This window comes from Microcebus murinus, chromosome 7, assembly GCF_040939455.1.
Source record: "Microcebus murinus isolate Inina chromosome 7, M.murinus_Inina_mat1.0, whole genome shotgun sequence".
Lineage (NCBI taxonomy): Eukaryota > Metazoa > Chordata > Mammalia > Primates > Cheirogaleidae > Microcebus > Microcebus murinus.
In genome coordinates this window covers 6,370,425-6,390,202 of record NC_134110.1, presented here as the reverse complement: position 1 = coordinate 6,390,202, position 19,778 = coordinate 6,370,425, and positions in this window count along the sequence as shown.

The following is a 19,778-nucleotide window of genomic DNA, read 5'->3' as shown; positions in this document are numbered from 1 at the left end:
ACCCCACAAATGTCTCCTAAGCACCTACCAGGTGCAGGGCACAGAACAGGATGTGAGACAAAGGTCCCAGGCCTATGGGAGGGCTCGGTACCAGCTGTGGGAGGTCAGGAGCTAGGCTGAGTCCAGGGGACAGGGGGCTGAATCAGGGAGCATCTGCCCGCTCGTGTGAGACTCTCCCATCGCTAGGTATGCAGGTTTCAACATCAGAAGAACAGAAGGGGAAGGAGGAGAGACAGAATGAGATTGCAATTATTAATAATTGAAACTCAATGAACCAGGACAAGACTGATTAGGGGCCCCAGGGAGCATTTTGAGAACCTCAGGTCAGGCAAAGGGGAGGCCCTAAGGGCTCTCAAAGGGCAGGTGGGACCATGGAGACAGGCAGCACTCATGTTCCACCCGGTTTTGAAGACACTAGAGCTATTTGCTTTCTGTCCCTAAAGCTAAGCTTTCGTTATGGACACCCAGAAATAGCTGGAGGCTCACCTCTCGCCAGTGTCCCTTCCCGGGTGGGGCTCATTTGTGTGGGTGTCTACAGCTCTGGTCTTGGGCCTCAGGCCTCGGGGCTGCTGAATGCTCCCCAGTCACTGTCACGCAGCCTGGGTGGCACAGGGACGCATTCAGCAAACGTGCAGGGTGTGCTGTGAGGAGCTAGGGGACAGCACGTGTAAGACACTGTGTTAGTCAAGGTCTACTCGGCTGCAAGGAACAGAAACCCTCCTCGAAGTAACTCGATTAACAGAGGGTTGTTTTACTGAAAGGCTACTAGGGAAACTCAAGGGAATACCGAACAGGAAGTGAAGGTAATTCTCACAGGAGCTGGAAAGTCGCCCTGGCTTCTCTCTCCCCCATCTCTGGGTTGCACAATCATGTGTCCAGTTCTCCCTGAAGAGTGGCTTCATCTAGGTACAGTTCCGGTTCATCCATAACAGGCTTGTCATGGGCTTCCATGGGCCAAGCTGACCCAGCTCGGACTCCACAGGGCCTCCTGGCTCAGCCTCCCAGCTTCCCCGCTCATTCCTTAAGGTCTTAATTTCAAATTCCTGGGAGAATTGATGTGGCCAAGGAACTGATCAGATTAGGTCATAAGTCCACTCCCGGTCTAATCAGCATGGGACGGGGAACTGCCCCTCCCAGTGACTGGCAGCCCTGTCGGGTGACTAAGTGGAGAACGTGGGCAGACATGCAAACTCACTCAACACAGCCACCGCAGACCGGCCCCAGCTCTCTGAAAGCTCACAGTCTACTGGGTTAGCTTGCCTTCTAGTAAGCTCACCAAAGAGAAATGGGAGCGAGGCATTTCCCAGAGAGAAATGATGAGTCCAAAGGAGGATGCCCTATGGCAGCTCAGGAACTCAACGGGGTCCCTGTGGAGGCAACGCAGCCCCACCCTGTGTCTCCCACTGACCACCTGAGGTTTGCTCCACCTGAGCGTGTAGCCCAAGGCAAGCTCTCCACCCCCAGCTTGTCATCAGAACCTCCTGTTGGACTCTCATGTGAGCAGAATGCAAACTTAGAGGTGACTTCAGGACCCAGACCAAACAATACCATCCCTGCTCCCTAGGAGCTTATGTGCCAACACAGACCACACTGGTTTAAAAGCACCTGAGCTTTGCAATGCAAAAATATGGAATATAAACCAAACTTGTCCCATGGTGGCAGAAGGAGGGCTGGACCAGAAATGCAGAGATCTGGTTGCTCACTCTTACCTAGAAACTAGCTCACCAAGTGAACCAGCTCAGTCACTTCCTCTTTCTGCACCTAGACGACCTCTATGGTCTACCCTTCCAGCTCTTATCTTCCTTGGCTGAGGGACACCTTGGACAGGGTTAGTGGGGTGCTATGTAAAGGGGAAGATGGTTCACACTTTTTCCTACTTAGAAAATATTCTCTGGATGAGGTCAGTTTCCAGGACTGGTTAAAAGAGGGAAGGGAGAGGGCAGTGGACTACATTGGAAAGAGTTTTGAAGCCTGGTGCCACTTGGGAGAAATGGCTGGGTCACTGACGTAGGACAGGTACATCTGGCTGAGCAGCAGTCTGGTGTCCTGTTGAAATATTTTAGTCCTGATGTTGCTTCATGGTCTTCAGTAGGTCGTGGTTATGCATATGGAGGAGCTGGAGTAGTCGGGGAAGCTGTAAGGTGAATTATTTGTTTTGCGTGGACTTCTCTATCAGGTCTCCAAGGAGCCTACTGGAGGATTTCTCAGGGCATCCTGGTGTAAGTTAGGAGCATTTCTGTCATAAAGCACAGAAACTCCACCCAAATTGTCTTAAGCCAAATGAGAAGTAAGTGCCACATGTAGCTGAAAAGTTCAGAGGTAGGGCTGGCTTCAGACATGGCTGGATGCCTCGTTCTTCATCTCTAAGGTCTGCTTTCCCTCCATAGGACCCATTCTCAGATAGGCTCTCCTGATGTCACCATGAGATGACTGCAGTTCAACCACAGATTTAAGTCCTACAAGAAAGTGTGAGTCTGCTTCCCCATTACTCAAAGAAGCAAAAATCCCAGAATTGAATCTCATTGGCTCTGACTGGCCTGACTTATGTGCTAGTTCCTAAACCAATCACTGCCAGCAGGAGAATGAAATGCAAGTATTGTACAAACCTGAGCCTTATGCTCCAATCCTGGGGGTAGGAGTGGGTCCTATTCAACCTCATAGGCTGAAAGAGGAGGGATGGATCCTCAGATGAAAATGAGGGGATGCTATTACCAGGAAAATGGGGAATGGATGTTTGAAAACAAATAACCCATGATCACTACAGCAAGTTACCCTAAACTGGGAATATTGCTAAAAGTGCATTTCCACTGCAGATGTAAATGCATGTGGAAAAGACTTCCATCACAGCTATATGTTGACATATATAATTCTCCTACCAATGCATCATTCTACCCTCCTCCCCAAAATGCCTAATACAGGGCCTACCTAACACCTGCTTCTTGGATTGAATTGAATATCTGTAGTGGAACTAATCACAATTAGCACTATATACAGCATTTTATATAATTTACCAAACACTCTTGTATCCATTTCTAATTGCATCCTCCCCAAAGTCCTGTAAGAAAGGCATTATTAACCTCATTTCATAGGTACGAAAACAGAAGATCAGAGAAGCTAAGTAACTTGTCAACTGGTAAGTGACTTGTCCAGCTGGTGAGTGTGGGAGCAGAAGCTCACATCCGGCACTTCTCAACCTAAAGTATGGGCTCTTTCATCACCCCTGTGGACAACGGACAGGCTACCAGCACCAGGGTTTGGGTCCCAGCTGCCCTAGCCCAGAGAGATTCAGCCACAATAGATAAACTACTGCCCACTCACTAAGCTGGCCAGGAGAGATAGTCCTGTTCCCATGCCAAATGGCCTGGGGACACAGAGCCCTGGGGGCAGAAATCAATGCTGACCTGAGCACTGTGGTGCCAAAGACCCCCACCCCTGGCACCCTTCTAGCCTCCACTGAGGCTGAGGCCAGAACTGAGCTGAGTTCCAGACCTCACTTATTGACAATAAAATGCAAGGTTTGTTTCTCCAAGGTTCTGCTGAGCCTGTGTTTTTTTAAATAACAACTCCAGCCACTGAAAAACACTCCTGTCCATTTGGTTACTGCCTTCATAAGAATTGATATGTTTCCAGCATTTGTTTACTTAATATTTTCAAATTGAATTTAGAATTTTTACAGCATTGCTATTAAATATGTGTCACCTATTTCAAACTGTATATAAAAGTGTTTACAAGAACTGTGTGCATTTCCCAATATTTATTTAATCTTCTAAATTAACCTTTGAATTTCTGCAAAGTGCCTCATTAAGCATGTCACTTCTTTTTCTTTTAACACAGTGCATAAAAACATTCATAAGAATTGCATTGTTTTTGAGCATTTATCCACTTAATCAAAAATGTGATGTGGTTGTGTGCATTTATTTAATTAATAGAGGATTTTAAATTTTCAGGAAGAGTAAAAATGCCTAACCAAATGTAAGGAATCAGAGAAGCCACAGAGGAACTGCCTTTTCCACTTTAGAGAAGTGATCAGATAACCTCTAATGCTAAACTGAAACAGTCGCAATAAAGGTGGCAGGATCCTGAGGGTGTAGGAAAAAAGACTAGAAATGGGAGACAAGAAAATGTTGCTGAACTGACTAGACAAAGAGATGTTCCAGGCATAAATCATCGATATGTGATAATCAGCATGGTTGGGGCCCAATGTAGGAACTATGTAACAACTATGAGCACCACAGTGAACTCGGACACTACACACCTCTCACTGCCCATGTTGCCCTCCATATTCAAAAAAAAAAAAACAGGTTCCCGGTTTTCTCAGTGATCAGCTGTAAGCCCCAGAGGAAAACTTTTGACAGAACTTCAAATCCTGGAGAATGACATGCTCTGTCAAGAGTTTCATCACTGTGCTCGTTAAGGGCTGTATTTGAGAAGAATAAGATTAACTGTTCACAATGAAATGGATGGAAAAAGTACAATTTTATCAAGAACAGGTAAGAATTGTTGGAATGAAGTGTGTCGCACTAGGCATAGCTCATTTCCCATCAGCCCCTGCCCCTGGGGCTGTTCTCTACCCTGTTGGTCCTCTGACAGATGTCCTGGTCCATGCCACTCACTGGACTTGAGGAAAGGCCAGCCTGGCATGATATCCAGCGTGCTGGGATTATGTACGACATTGGACTTGGTGATTTGGACTCCTAGTTAATTAGTTTTTCCATGTGCACATGTGCACACACATGCACACACAACCCTGGAAACCTCTGCTCTTTCTCTTCTCCTCACCAAGAGATGTCATCCTGTTTGCACTCAACGGAGGGCTTGCTATGCTCCAAGCACTTAAGTCACTGGAGGACTGCCAACTGACCACCAATGGCCTTATCAATCAGATTCTTAACATTTTTCCGAATAAAACCATTATTTTTGCTGCTGGAAGAAGAAAAGATATCCCTTTCTGGGAGTAAATATTACCTACTTCAGTTTCTACTGTTCTTTTATCCACAACATCTAGCTTGTAATCCAAAATTCCAATAAACACAAAGAAGAATGACAACTATAATCAAGACAAAAAACAGTCAATAGAAGCAGACCTACAGATGACCCAGATAATGTAATTAACAGACAAGAACTTCGAAACAACAACTACAAATATCTTAAGTTACTAGGAAGCATAAACGTAATATGTAAAAGGATAGAGAATTTTATCAGAGAAGCAGAAACTCTAAGAAGAATTAAATAGAAATTTCAGACTTAAAAAAAATAAATATCCAGAATGAAGAAGTAACTTAATAATGAACTGGACAAAGCAGAAAAAAGGATCAGTGAACTCAAAATCAGGTTAATAAGAAAAGTAGCAAAAAGAGAGAAAAAATATCAAAAAAAAAAAAAACCCCAAAACCAATGTAGCAGCAGAGTGCTGTGGAGGAAGAAAAATCAAACAATGTAATATAAATAAAATTGGAATCCAAGAAGAAGAAAAAGAAAATTGGGGCAAAAGAAGTATTTGAAGGGATAAAGACCCAGAATTTTCAAAAATTTATGAAATACATAAACCCACAGATCCAAGAAGCTCAGTGAAACCTAAGTTAGAAAAATACAAAGAATACTACATATAATCACATGATACTCAAACCACTGAAAACCAAGGATGATGAGAAAATCATAAAAGCAGGCAGAGAAAATTTTTTTTAAAAGCAGGCAGAGAAAAAAGAGACTTTCAATTTAGAGGAATAACATAAGATTTACAGATTTATAGCAAACTTCTCAATAGAATCAATGGAATTCAGAAAATAATAGAATGACATTGTTTAGATGCTGAAAGAAAAAAAATGTCACTCTGTAAGTCTATATACTGTGAAGCTCTATAATTCTATACACTGTGAAAACATAATTGAAAAATGAAAGCAAAATAAAGACATTTTCAGAAAAACAAAAGAAGAGAAGAGTCATCACTCACCAGCAGACTGAACAAAAGAAATAGTGAAGGAAGCTCCTCTGGTTGAAAAACAGAATGGGGCCTGATCTTCATGAAGGAAGAAAAAGCACAGGAAAAGAGTAAATACTGGTGAATACACACACACACACACCTACTGACAGTTGAAAGCAAAAAAATAGTAACACTGAAGTATGGGGCTATATTCATGTCTAGCTGCCAAATACATGAAAAATACTGGGGGGAAAAGTAAAAGGAATCATACTGTATAAGATTCACACATTGTTTATTAAATGATACAATACTAATTAATGCTAATCACATAGTTTATTAAATGTGGAAAGTTAAGGATCCATATTAAAGTTTCTAGAATAAACATTTAAAATAATATAAAGAAGTACAGCTTAAAAGCCAACAAAGGAAAAAAATGGAATAATAAAGAATGTCTGATTAATTCAAAAAAAGCCAGAAATGAGGAACAAATACATAAAGAGATGGGACACAGGGTAAAAGGGCAGCCTTAAACCAAATCATATTCTTAATTATACTAACTGTGAATACACCAGATGCTTAAATTTAAAAGAGAGAGAGAGAGAGATTATCTGTTTGGATAAAGAAACAAGCTCAAAAGTTTGAGCTTTTAGCAAGAGATACACTTATTAAATACAAGTATACAGTTTGGAAGTAAACAGATGAAAAACATACCATTTAATACTAATCAGCAGAAAGTGTGGCTATGGCCGGGCGCGGTGGCTCACGCCTGTAATCCTAGCACTCTGGGAGGCCGAGGCGGGCGGATTGCTCAAGGTCAGGAGTTCAAAACCAGCCTGAGCGAGACCCTGTCTCTACCATAAAAATAGAAAGAAATTAATTGGCCAACTAATATATATAATATAAAAATCAGCCGGGCATGGTGGCTCGTGCCTGTAGTCCCAGCTACTCGGGAGGCTGAGGCAGGAGGATCGCTTGAGCCCAGGAGATTGAGGTTGCTGTGAGCTAGGCTGACGCCACGGCACTCACTCTAGCCTGGGCAAGAAAGCGAGACTCTGTCTCAAAAAAAAAAAAAAAAAAAAAGAAAGTGTGGCTATATTCATATCAGACAAATAGACTTCAAGATAATGAGTATTACTAGAAATAAAGGGGACATGTTATAATGATAAAAGCGTCAATTCATCAAGAAGCCCTAACAATCATAAATGCATATGCATGTAATAACAGAGCTTCAAAACACATGAACCAAAAAACTAACATAAGGGAGAAATAAATCCACAATCATAGCTGAAGATTGTAACACACCTTTGCAGTAATGGATAGAACAACTAATCAAAAAATCAAGAACTATACAGAAGATTTGGACAATACTGTCAACCACCTTAACCTAATTGTTATACATATAATACAATATTCAAAAACTACAGAACATAATTTTTGTTAAATTCACATAGAACAGTCACCAAAACAGCCCATATACTGGGACTATTAAAGCAAGTCTTAATAAATATCGAAGGACTAAAATCATACAGAGTATGTTCCCTGACCACATTGGGTTTAAACAGAAATAACTGCTAAAACATAGCCTAAATAAAACATATACTACAGATCCATAAAATACAAAATAATAATAAGATGCCTCAATTAACAAGGAAAACGGAGGACAAGGAATTAAAAAGGAACTTTATAAAAGAAGATATTAAATGGCCAATAAATATATATAATTTTTAATCAGGGAAATGCAAATTAAAACCACAATGAGATACCACCACATTCCTACTAGAATGGCCACTAGAACTCTTATACGTTACTAGTCAGAGCATAAATTGATACGACCTTTATGGAAAATTGTCAAGTTTCTAACAAACTTACCTATCTTATGGCCCAGCAATACCACTCATGTATATGTATCCAAGAGAAACGAGTGCACGTGTCCACAAAAAGGACTTGTCATGAAGGTCCTTAGGAGCTTTATTCACAATAGCCAAAAAGTGACAACAATCCAAATATTCTTTAATGAGAGCACAGGTAAACAAATGGTGGTATTTTGTACTACTCAGCAATAAAAAGGAATGAAGTGCTAATGCAAGCAACATGGATGAATCTCGAAAGTATTGAACAAAAGAAGACAGACACAAAAGAATACAGACTTTAAGAATTTATTCATAGGAAGTGCAAGATCAAGCAAAGCTAATTTATAGCTACAGAAGTCAGTGGTTATTTTTGTTAGGGGGCAGGGTGGCTACTGACAGGGAAGGAACACAGGGGAAATTTCTGGGTAGTGGAAATGTTTCATATCTTTATATGTATGGTGGTTACCAACCAGGATGAGCATTTTTAAAATGTATGTATATGTAAAAATTCATTAAGCTTTATGTGCTTTACTGTATGCAAATACATCTGGTTTCTTTTGAAAACATAAGAAAACCAGGCAACATGCTCTCACGTGGCCACAGTTGGCTGGGGGAATGTATGTGCCACTTTACCACAGACCCCGCCACTCTCTATTGTTTTCCTCCAACCCATCACACCCATTTCTGCCGCCTGCCTGGCTCCACACTGCCCAGACCCAGCCACCTTGGCACACTGGTCAGGATGGAAGTCCTGAGCGAGGGTACCACAGCAGCCGCCAACTCAGACCACCACCTAACAGGCTATCAGAGTCTTGTTGTTGTCTGCCTGGCATTTGGAAATAGGTCTACTTGCTTCACACTGAGCCAACAACAATGCAATGGGGCAGGAGGCCTCAAAAGAGAGATCCTGAGCTTCTGAATAATAAAAACTGTTCAAGCAATTAATTAGAAAAATAAAAGAAACGTGATGGTATTTGCATTCCCAGCTGGTGAAGGAGGTCATATTGATTACACTTTTTAATCATTTAAGCAAGTCATGTGCAAACTCTATTTTAACCCCCATTGCCTCTGTCCAGCGTCCAGATACAGGGCTTCCAGCCGGCGGGGGACAGTACAGGGAGGGAGTGTCACAAAGTTGCTGACAGCAGTAGTTTGGGCATCACACCCAAAAGCCAGGACCACTCAGCGTACTGACCTGGCACCATTTGGGCTGCACACCTGTGACACTCAATTTATCTACTGGTCTGGCACAGTCTTGACCAATCAGGACTGATACCAGCCAAATCATGGAGCAGGGTCCTCCAGAGTCTTCCAGTGAATGGGTCAGTGGGAGGTCTGGGAGGATCACTAGGGCGGGGGCCACGGTGAAGAGAGTAGGAGGAGGACTCCCAAGGCAGTGGCTATTTACCTACCAGGATGAGCATTTTTAATATTGATTAAGCAGCCTCATCATACCAGTGGATACTGGGCCAGAGCTCTTGAGCAAACTGTGTTTACCTCTTCCCAGTTCTGCATTTAGTGACACGACAGTGGTGGCTCAAATTCAGCCATGGTGAGAGTATTTATACCATAGAAATCGGCAAGTGCTACGAAACAGCACTCCACCACCACCACCACCCCGCATACCTCCTATTTCCCAGCACACTGCTGGTAAGGACTAAATATCAACTATAATCCCACTCACACTCAGGACAGTCTCTGGACTCAGGGACCCTGGTGACAGGCAATCTTCCAAGGGCTAAACATGTGCACTCATTTAATCCTCACAGCAACCCCACAAGGTATATCCTATTAGTATCCCCATTTCACCAATCAGGAACTGAGCTACAGAAAGGTCAACTGACTTGCCCAAGGTCACACAGCTACTGAGCGGCAGAGCTGAGTTCAAACCTGACAGGCTGGAACCTGAAGGCACTTGCTTCACCCCTACCTGACACTGCACCTCTTCTCCTCTTCCACCTTGAAAAGCCCCAATGTGCTGTGGACAGTCTGGCAGCCACGAATGCAGAGCCCCAATTACCGGCTACAGAAAACGTGACTTCCCCTTCCTCGTGGGCAGGGAAGGCCCAGAGCTTGGGAAATATGCCCCATTGCCCACGCCTCACTTCTTCAGGAGGATGGAGATATATGCATCTAATCTTGAGAAAAATACCCCCAACCCCAACCCCAGAAATGTGCCTAATGATGCTTCCTAAAATGCAAGGTTAAATTTTCATTAAAAAAACAGGTGGACCATCCACATGCAGTATTATTGGCAGTGAATGGTTTTCCGCATCCCTGCTCTAGCTGCCCTGCCCTGCCCTCCTCTCTGATACTGGGGGCACAAACCCTTCTGGCCTTCCAGGCCCCTTGGAGAGTGCTGGCCTGGCCCCAGGCATCACAAGTACATCCAGCCCTGGCCACAGCCCTGCACGAGGGCCTGGGCAGCCTCTGGGAGGTCCTGGCTAGTGGCATCGGGACCAGATGGCTGGGGAGATTACTACAACTTGATTCCACATAATCCATAAACTTGGATGAGCTCATGTTTCTTCACATGCATTATCTGGTAATCCCGGGAAAAGCTGTGCAGAGCAAAGAGCGTGGTTCTTCCCGCCTCCGCAGGCCCAGCGTGCTGGGTAATCCCTGCTCCAATGGACGAGGCTTCCGAAGGCCAAGGAGCTCTGCCAAGAGGCTGCGGAGAGGCTATCATAGGGCAGCGTTGCTCCTCAGCAGCCTGGTATTTGAGGGCGGGGGTTGGGTGGGGAAGGCCCCAGGCTCCAAGCAGACACCAGGGATCTCATGCTGGGGCCAGACAGACCCCACATGGCATCTGGGCAAAAGCCCAGGTGGGGAGTCAGGACTCCTTCCACTCTGTGTGTGGTCTAAGGCAAGTGACCTCCCTCTCTGGGCCTCCTTACTCCAAATGCAAAGAGTGAGGGTGAAAGCAGGTGATTTAGAGAGCCCACCTTGCTTCTTCACCCATTGCCACCTGTGAGCCCAAGGCCAGCACTGCCTCCCTGTCTTCAGGAGCTGCTAGCCAGATAGGATCACCCAAGGCCACCCCAAGGCAGGAGCCCCACCCCACTGACTGTCCCCGGTACTCAACGGTATCCCTTCAGGACCCTGGCCCCTAGCTCACGAGGACTGGATTTAAGTCCCAGCTCTGCTACTGCCTAGGAATGGAACAGGGTCCTGCACGACGACACTTCCCCAGCTTACCGCCCCCCTTGTCTGTCAATTATGAATACTTACATGACCCTGGTTTCCCCAGGCATCCTGTGAGGCACAAAAATTAGGACACTGGACTACAGGGAGAATCTAGCGCATCAGTCTGCTCAAAGTAAAAATATGTTAAATTTAATCAAATGCACGGCAAAATGCTTGGATGTTGGAGTTATCACCTTTTTCTTCCTGGCTCTGTCTGCCCTTTCAAATTTTACCTCTTCTGAATCCCCACACCCTCTTCATGATTCTGCTTAATCCTATTAGCTCATTCGAATGTGTTAATGACTTGCTTGGCGACTTCTGGCCCCTAATATAGCTGCATGTTTGCAGTGGCCTTCAATGCCTTAACTCAATTTGTAATAGGCAGATGGCCACTCAGTGGTACTCACATGCCAGGCGGCTTTGGGGCAGGGGAAGGGGGGGGGGCTTTCCCACCAGCAGCACAGCTTTGACCTGCAGCGTCTGGGCTGTGCGTACATTTGTGTGTGGCGCCTCCCTGTGGACACCACATGTACTGCCCGGGACCCACCCTCATCACCAACCTCTATCAGCCCCCCGCAGCCCTCACCAGGACTGCGAATCCAGCTTTCTTATGTTGCCAGGGAGGAAACCAAGGCCCACACAGGGATGGGCAACTTATTCAAGATCAAACAGAAATAAGTGATTGGTAAGAGTACTTCATAATTCTATAAGCAAGAATGCTGAAGCAAAGAGTGGCCTGCCCAAGTCAGTTTCGGAACTAGAGATTTAGGTTTGGGGTACTGTACTCAGATATAAGTGCACCTAAATCTTTAGGGAGAGAGAAATAACCTCATCCTTTCCTGTTTACCCCAGGCAGTGACAGTCCCCTTGCTTCTGAAGCCGCATCTCACCTACCGATGCAAGACCCGGCCATGCGTGATGCCCACTGAAGTTTCCAAGGCCTGACTTGGCTGAGGACTGTTCACCCTCCACTCTCCAAATGGCTCTGCCGGGGATGACCAGCGCCGCCACTGTTGTCATTTGTAATCCATCTGGAGAGGGCTGAAGATGACCCTGGACCACGCAGTTCAGGGATTCAGCCATGCAACAAGCTCCATCCCAGAAAAATCCTTGGGTGTGGGGGAGGGTTTGCCACTGTACTCATTCATCCAACAGATACCGAAAACCCTGTGCCGGGACTTGATCCAACAAAGATCTGACCACAGTCCAAGGAAAGGCTGTAGGTCAGGGATGAGAATATTCTTAGGTGAGATGTGGGTGTTACCTGAGCATCAGTCAGAGTCCAATTAGGAAAAAGTCACCCATGCCTGGTAGTTCAGAAGAGGGAATTTAATACAAGGAACTAGCTACAAAGGTGTTGGAAAGACTAAAAAATGAAAATGGGGTGGTGAGGCAACCCACAGATAAGCAAGAGCAGAAGCTGCCACCACCCCTAGGGTGGGGGGGGGGAGGACACAGGAATGAGGCAGTATTCCCAGAAGCCTTGACCACCCTGCAGGAACGTGACTCGTGAAGAAGGCTGCCAATGGCAATGGGACCACAGAGGTGACGCTGGGATTGCCACCCAAGCAAAGAATAAGGAAAAATACCTGACTTCTCCTCCCTTCAATCTCTTGGTATCTCTTGTTGGCCAAATCCAGCTGGCTGACAAGAAAGTTTGAGAAATGTAATTTGCAATGGCCAGCACCCCTACACACGTGCACGTGTGCACACATACATGTGCGCGTTACAAAGCTCAGCAGGGGAAAGCTAGGGAACGGATCTGACAGCAACAGGCAAATGACCTAAACTGGGTGAGGTGAATATTCTAGAGTCTACATGGGATGTTGCTCAAGAATGTGCAGTGTATCGTGATGTCGGTTTCAAAGGTGTGTTTACCAAGTGTGCATGTGTGTGTTTGGTGTGACCGCTCCAGAGTGTACATGTATCAGATGGATACCAGGGGCTTGTGCCTGTGTGTAAGAGGGACAAACACCACAGGGCTCATGTGATGTGAACATTCAAGGCTATGTGTATGTGTGATGAGAATATTTAAAGCTCATGGTGTGTGTGCTATGAATGTTCAAGGTGTGCTTGTGACATGAATGTTCAGAGCTGCGTGATGTGATATTCATCCAAAGCTCTGTATGTGTGTATGAGGAGAGAGAGAGAGAGAGAAAGAGAGAGAAGAGGGAGAGACATGTGACAGACTGGTGAGAAGGACTGGGGTTAGAAGAATAGAGTGCACAGAAATGCTCCCTCTATACCTAGTAGAAAATGTGGCCATGTGTCTTCATTGGCGACGATGAAGATCTCTATGCTAAACTTTTCATGCTCACACATGCACACAAAATAGCTGAGGATGGTGTTCAGAAAAAGCTGCATAAATATATATAAGAAACAAAAAATTTGTTTTAACAAACCTACTTTTTCATCCAAATGAATGTCACCTGCTTCGAAGTAGTAGCCTTAAGAAGTTAAATTCTTATTTGATTGACACAGCCATGGCCCGGTGAGTTTTTTGGACCTGCTTTCAGAGTCCATCTATGTGCCAGACAAGAAGTCGACAATCATTATTACTCAGATTCACATATTCTTATTGGCTGAGGTTAGAATGACCCAACCTAATCACTTAATCACTACCATCATTGGCTTAAGAACTTCTCCAATACCCAAATCTCTCTCTTTAAAAAAAAAAAAAAAAAAGCTAATGTATCACCTTTGAGGCTAAGTCAGCTTCCTTTGGGTACATGGATTAAAACCCAGGCTTCACTGCTTGACAATTAGCTGTTTAGACGAGAGTGTGCAGGGAGCAACAGAAACAACTGGGAACCAAAAGAATATTGTAGGATCTGTAGAATCACATTTTGTGCACATTTGACTTTCATGAATTCAAACTATTATACTTGAACTTGACTTTCATGAATTCAAACTATTATCCTTGAACTTGTAAAGGTGAGACAATAATACTGTAAACAGCACAGGCATTTTCATTCACTGTTCTCTCCCATGGGCTCCTGCTCTGGAGGGAGTCTGAGATGGCTGAGACGCCGCCAGTCTTGGATCCTCAGTGTCTGTCTTTGTGTGAGCGTCACATGTCACCTGGTATATTCAGAATCCTCTTCATTTTCTCCCCAACTGCCCCAATTCAGGCCTTTGTGGGAAGTGCACTCAACTGCCCCTCCCGGACAGACAAAGGAATCTTAGTATTTTATACCTCATGGCCCCTGAGCATAAGCCAACTGGCTAATCTGCTCAACCAAATAAACCACGATCAGTTCCATCACTGGAGGAAATCATGCTGGGTTCCCCGAGAGCCCTGGGCCAGTCACCAGCGTGGTACCTTCCCAAGGGATATTTCCATGGTAGCTTTGACAATATGTGGCTTGTGACTTACACGCTCACTTTAGAAGCCAGCCCCCAGGAAAGATGTGACTTCACACAGGAGATCATGCAACTCATTCTCATCCTTTCAGACAAAACCACTCTTAAAACTGTCCTGGGCAATTAAGAACCTAGAATATCAAAATAATTCCCACATGCTCTGCCCTCCAGCCCCACAGAATTTCCTTGCTTTCCCCTGGCCCCCTCCTCCTGTTCTTCAGATCTCAGCTTGCCCACGACAGTGGGAGGCCTGCCCTGGGCCCCCGTGGCGGGGTGCACAGCACGCGCCCCCCCGGCCTGTCGATGGGGCTGTTTCTGCCCCACCCTCAGCACTAAACCATCATGAGGACGTCGGAAAGGAGTATTCTCATCACCATTTCACCTCCGGTGCTTGACTGTGAAACAACCTCCTCCACAAGTATTTGCGGAAGGGTAACTGGAAAGTTTCAATTCACTTTATTTGAGGTTTTTCCTTGTCGTGAGCATTTACTGTCTTTGAGAAAAATGTGTTGAGGTAACTGACAACCTGAAAGACTAATCCAGTGGACTACTTAGAACTGACTTTATTTTTAATGACATTTGTCCTTATTTTATTACTTATGGAGATTTCCACCCACGGTTACCAGTTAGCTTTCCCAAACTGTGCTTTAAATGTTGATTTTTGTATTAAAAAGTAGCGTCAAAAATTCTCTTCAAAAAGAAAAGAAGAATTCACTTTAATATTTAATAATCCTAAATGTCAAGAAATTCTTCCCATGTGTAACTTCTCAAAATTCCTACTGCTGGAATTTTAAGCCTCATTCCTCTCATCCAGACACAGATGACTCATCAACACCCCTGGGTGAGCAACACACACACTCCGACCATGACTCCTGTCACTCTGGTCTCCAGGCTCAGTAACTTCGACCCCTTCAGCCTCGTTGTTCTCTACTTCAATCCCCTCCATGTTCTTGCAAATCGTCCCAGCACGGGCCTTTCCAGGGGTACCTGGGCCTGCAGTAGTTTGCCCCTCGATAACTGGCTCAGGAATTCTATAAATGTGGGCGTCCAGACAGCGTGGGACAATGGGTGGCTCTGAAATACATAGCTCTGGCTCCACCACACATTGACTATGAGACCTTCACGGATTCTTCACCTCCCCAAGGCTGTCTGCTGATCTAAAAACGGCGAGATTAAAATTGCCATGCACGGCTGCGGTAAGAATTAGGTGAGGCAGATTACGTGGACAGACAGGCCTATCACACGGATATATGAAGTGGCCCCAGAGCATGGGAGTGTGGGTCCCCTCCCCTCCCCGAGGACACAACATCTAGCTGTGGCACTTCCTGGATCTGATGCACAGAGGCAGAGATGGCCACCGTGCCCCACATCTGTCCTGACTGGCTGCATGGCAGCTTCCAGCTACCCCTTAGCCTCAGAGGACACAGGATTCTGCTCAGCCTGAGGTAAGACACTTCTTCAAGGGCAGCAGCCTAAGGCCAGGTGCAGTGAAGGTTTCCAGGGACGGCCCCTCTACTTCCAGAACAAAGTGGATGCCAGGCAGATTCTGCCACCTGGTGGTACGCATGTGTATGAGCCCAACCCAGCAGTCAAAGCCCTGCCTGGCCGCCTCAGCCCCATCTGGCTTCTTAGTCTGGGGGTGTCCTCTCTCCTCTTCTCCGCCTGATCTATCCCAAGGCTTTCTGACTTGGAAGTGTCCTCCCAAACGCTCTCGTCCCAGGGTGTTCTGAACTTCGTCTATCTGCTCCAAAGGCCCTGGTCTGGCCGCAGGGGTCCTCATCTGACTATATTAGGACAATTTTCCCCTGCTGAGCCAAAGGAGAACCTGGGGGTCTCTCACAACCCAGGCCGGTTCCTCAGCCACTCAGCGGCTACTTGGGACCTGAGTATCTGATACTTCAGCAATCGATGGTGTGTCTGTACTGCCAAGGCCTCGGAACAAACCTCGTGCTAGCTTTGCTGGCCCACTTCAGAGTGGCTTAGGGTAGGCTAGCTGGGGTGTCTGTGCACCTGTTCCCTGCACTGGGCTAACAATGCCCTCCCTGGCCATGCCCATCCCCTGGCTCACGGGGGACCTCCCAGCCCGACCCCTTCAGCTGCAGCAGCGACTCAGCTGCCTAGACCTATCCCTGGGCCTTTACCAGCACATATTCTGGAAGGAAGGAGATGAGCACTTTTTCCCCAAACCTTCTGTCTCAAACACTGAAATTTCAAGGCAGGTGAAAGGTGACCAGTAGTCTTAAGAGACTGGCCATAATCCAGGCTTGATGAGCTTCTAGAAAATAAAGCAGAGGGGCGGGAGCTGAGGCTGCTCTGAGATTTCAGGCGAACGGGCTCTATCTTGCTGTGTGCGCTTGCAGCTTAGCGATCTGTGAGCTTTCCATAATTGGGTTGCTGACCTTTCAGCTGCACACCTTCTTCCCCTGCTGTGGTAACAGAATGGGTCAGCAAGCCTATTCTGTTTTCAGTACCCCAGAAGCCTGCGCCTAACAATGGCTCTGGATTTCCTGGCCCAGGGTGGGACAGGGCTAACATGCCCAACCAGCGGGATGTAGTTCTGGGGCTAACCTGCCACACACCCATTTTGAGATCAGCGGATGGAATCCATTAATGTCCAAATTACTCAAGTCCCTTTCCAAATAGGTCAGAAATGCTTGGTTGCCACAATGTATAACCTAGAAAAGGTGAGAATGGGAGTTGTAAAAGCTAAAGATGACACAGCTCACTTCAGGAGCAGAATTTGGGAGCCTAAATACGGTGGAAGGAGGGAAACATTTACTGAGTGTTTATGACAAGCCATGCATGGTGCTAAGTACTTTCACATAAATTATCACATTACCTGAGAAGTAGTATCATCTTCATTTTACAGATGGGAAAGGTAAAGTTAACAAAAGTTAAGGACTAGCTTTGTACACAGGTCTGGGTTTGAATTCTGAACCAGCAAGTAACTCTAGCAAGTTAGCGAACTTCTTTGAGTCTATTTTCCCATATACAAAATAGAGATGAGCTGGGTGTGGTGGCTCGTGCCTATAATCCCAGCTACTGGGGAGGCTCAGGTGGGAGAATCCTTTGAGGCCAGGAGTTCAAGACCAGCCTGGGCAACATAACAAGACCCCATCTCTGCAAAATACAATTTAAACTTAGCTGGATATGGTGGTGCATACCTGTAGTCCCAGCTACTTGAGAGGCTGAGGTTGGAGGATCCTTTGAGGCCACAGTTGCAGTGAGCTATGACCATACCACTGCATTCCATCCTGGACAAGAGAGTCAGACCCTGTCTCTTTAAAAAAAAAAAAAGTGGGGAGAAAGGCAGGGATAATGATGCCTGCCCTGCTAGTTTGAGTAAAAATGTGCCTTGTAGGTAAGTAAGAGACCTTGCACCATTCCTGGCACCCAGCAGTCACTCCACTGTCATTAATAGGGACAGTAGTCATAACTGAGGTCATAAACAAACTCAAACCTAGGTTCTCTGACCTCAAATTCAGTGCTCATGGGGAAAGGAGCTGACTCACATACATATGAAGTTTAGTTGGATATAGGGGCCAAATTAACAGCTAATTATCTCATAAAGTGCTAAGCGTGGAAGCACATAGAAGGTGCAGAAATGGCCCAGCAGGAGGTAACCCTTGAGGATAAGTTACCAGGAAAACAAGTTTATAAGCAGGGCAGTATTTTCTCCATGGTACCAGCAAAGGTGAAAACCAGGAGACTGGAAATCCTTTGGGAAAGCAAGGACCAAGGGTGGGGAGGGTGTTACCTAAACCTCTGGAGGGTCCTTGTAGGTAGCTGGGTGGTGTTTTACATGTTACACACACACACACACACACACACACACATGCACAGTGGCATTTCTCTTCTTAGGTTGCACAAACACACCTCAAACTGTAACTCCTAATCCCCACAGCACCACACACATTACACACTACTCTCTCCTCCCACGCTGAGAACATCACCTCATACTTTGTTCCCTGGCTATCATCCCCCAAAGGATACACTAGAAACAATTTTTTGGTCATGTTTGGCAGCCAGTGGAAGATTCAAGCTGGCACTCAGCAAATACAGTCATTTCTACTATCATGCTAAAAATACTGCATCCTGAATTATCATACTCCAAAATATCAGAAAAGGGGGTTGGGCAGACCACACAAAACCTATGGAATTTTGTGGCCAGAGCAACAACAAAACACACCCAGTGATGCTGCTGCCGCAGTTAAACCCCCACCAACGCCGCCGCCGCGTGACCAGGCCTGGCAGCCTTCACTCCTGGGCTCACGCTGCTTCCTGAGATGGAGGGCAGCAGAGATGAGTTCCATCCAAAGTAAAAACGTGATCCAGAATGGGGCCTTCCTTCTTCAACATTTTTTAAAAACAAAACTGGGCAGGGCATTGCCACAGCTTCTTTCATTCTACTCAGTTTCCCCAGATAGCTGAACATGGTGGAAAGACTAATAGTGATTCTTGAAGCTACTAACCCAGCCTTACTTGCAGTAAGGAAGGCACTTCTATAAAATTTCCAGCTTTTCTTCTTAAGTTATTCAATCTTGTCCCTGATTGTTTCAAAATATTGATGCTCTGAGGAAAATCTCACATGAAAATCTAACATAATTTTGGTTCATCTTGACACCATTTCTCTATTTACTAATTGCATATATGCTATTTCCCACTAAAGAAACAATGTCATAACAAACAGACCATCTTATTGCAAGGTCATGAAAAGAGTCACCACTTCACCCTGGCCATTCCTTCTCTTCTCAGTTAGAGGTGCCCAGGAAACCAAAAACATGCAATGTAGTTCACACAAAAAAAACCTTACTCAAAAACCCAGAAAGGGACAGTGCATCCTGGCCCCATGGCTGCACCCAGGCTTCACTCCAAAGGTGCCACTGCTGCTCACGATCAGCAAGCCCAAGCTAGGGGACAGCTGCCCTCAGTGACGAGGGAAAGAGAACACACACAGGAGGAAAGGGCAGGGAGGAAATGTCAGCACTAGGTGCTTCAATTTTGATCACAGAAAGCAATTTCCCTGACCCTGGGCAAGAACACAGGGCTACATCTAATGCAGAAACCTCATTCACAAGTTCACATCATACAGGCTAGTCTGTTTAACCCAGAAGGCTGTCTGAGGGAAACCAGGAAGCATCGGATGGGACCCAGGACTGCAGACTTACTGCTGAAACCACTATTCCAGGCACAGGGGCATGCCTGAGTTCATCACTCTCTTCTGCTCGCTTAGCAAACTGAGTGCCTTGTGTGTGCCAGGCACTGGGGACCAGCGGTAAACCAAGTGACACACTGCAGAGGCAAGAGCTGCAACCCAGAGACAAGAGCCCAGCACCACCAGGGATGTGCAGTATGGCACAAGCCACAGCCTGGCCACAAACCCTCTAGTACTGTTTCAAAACAGGGAAGATAGGATTCAATTCTTTCAAAACACAAAGCGCTTTTAGGAGGGAAGGAGG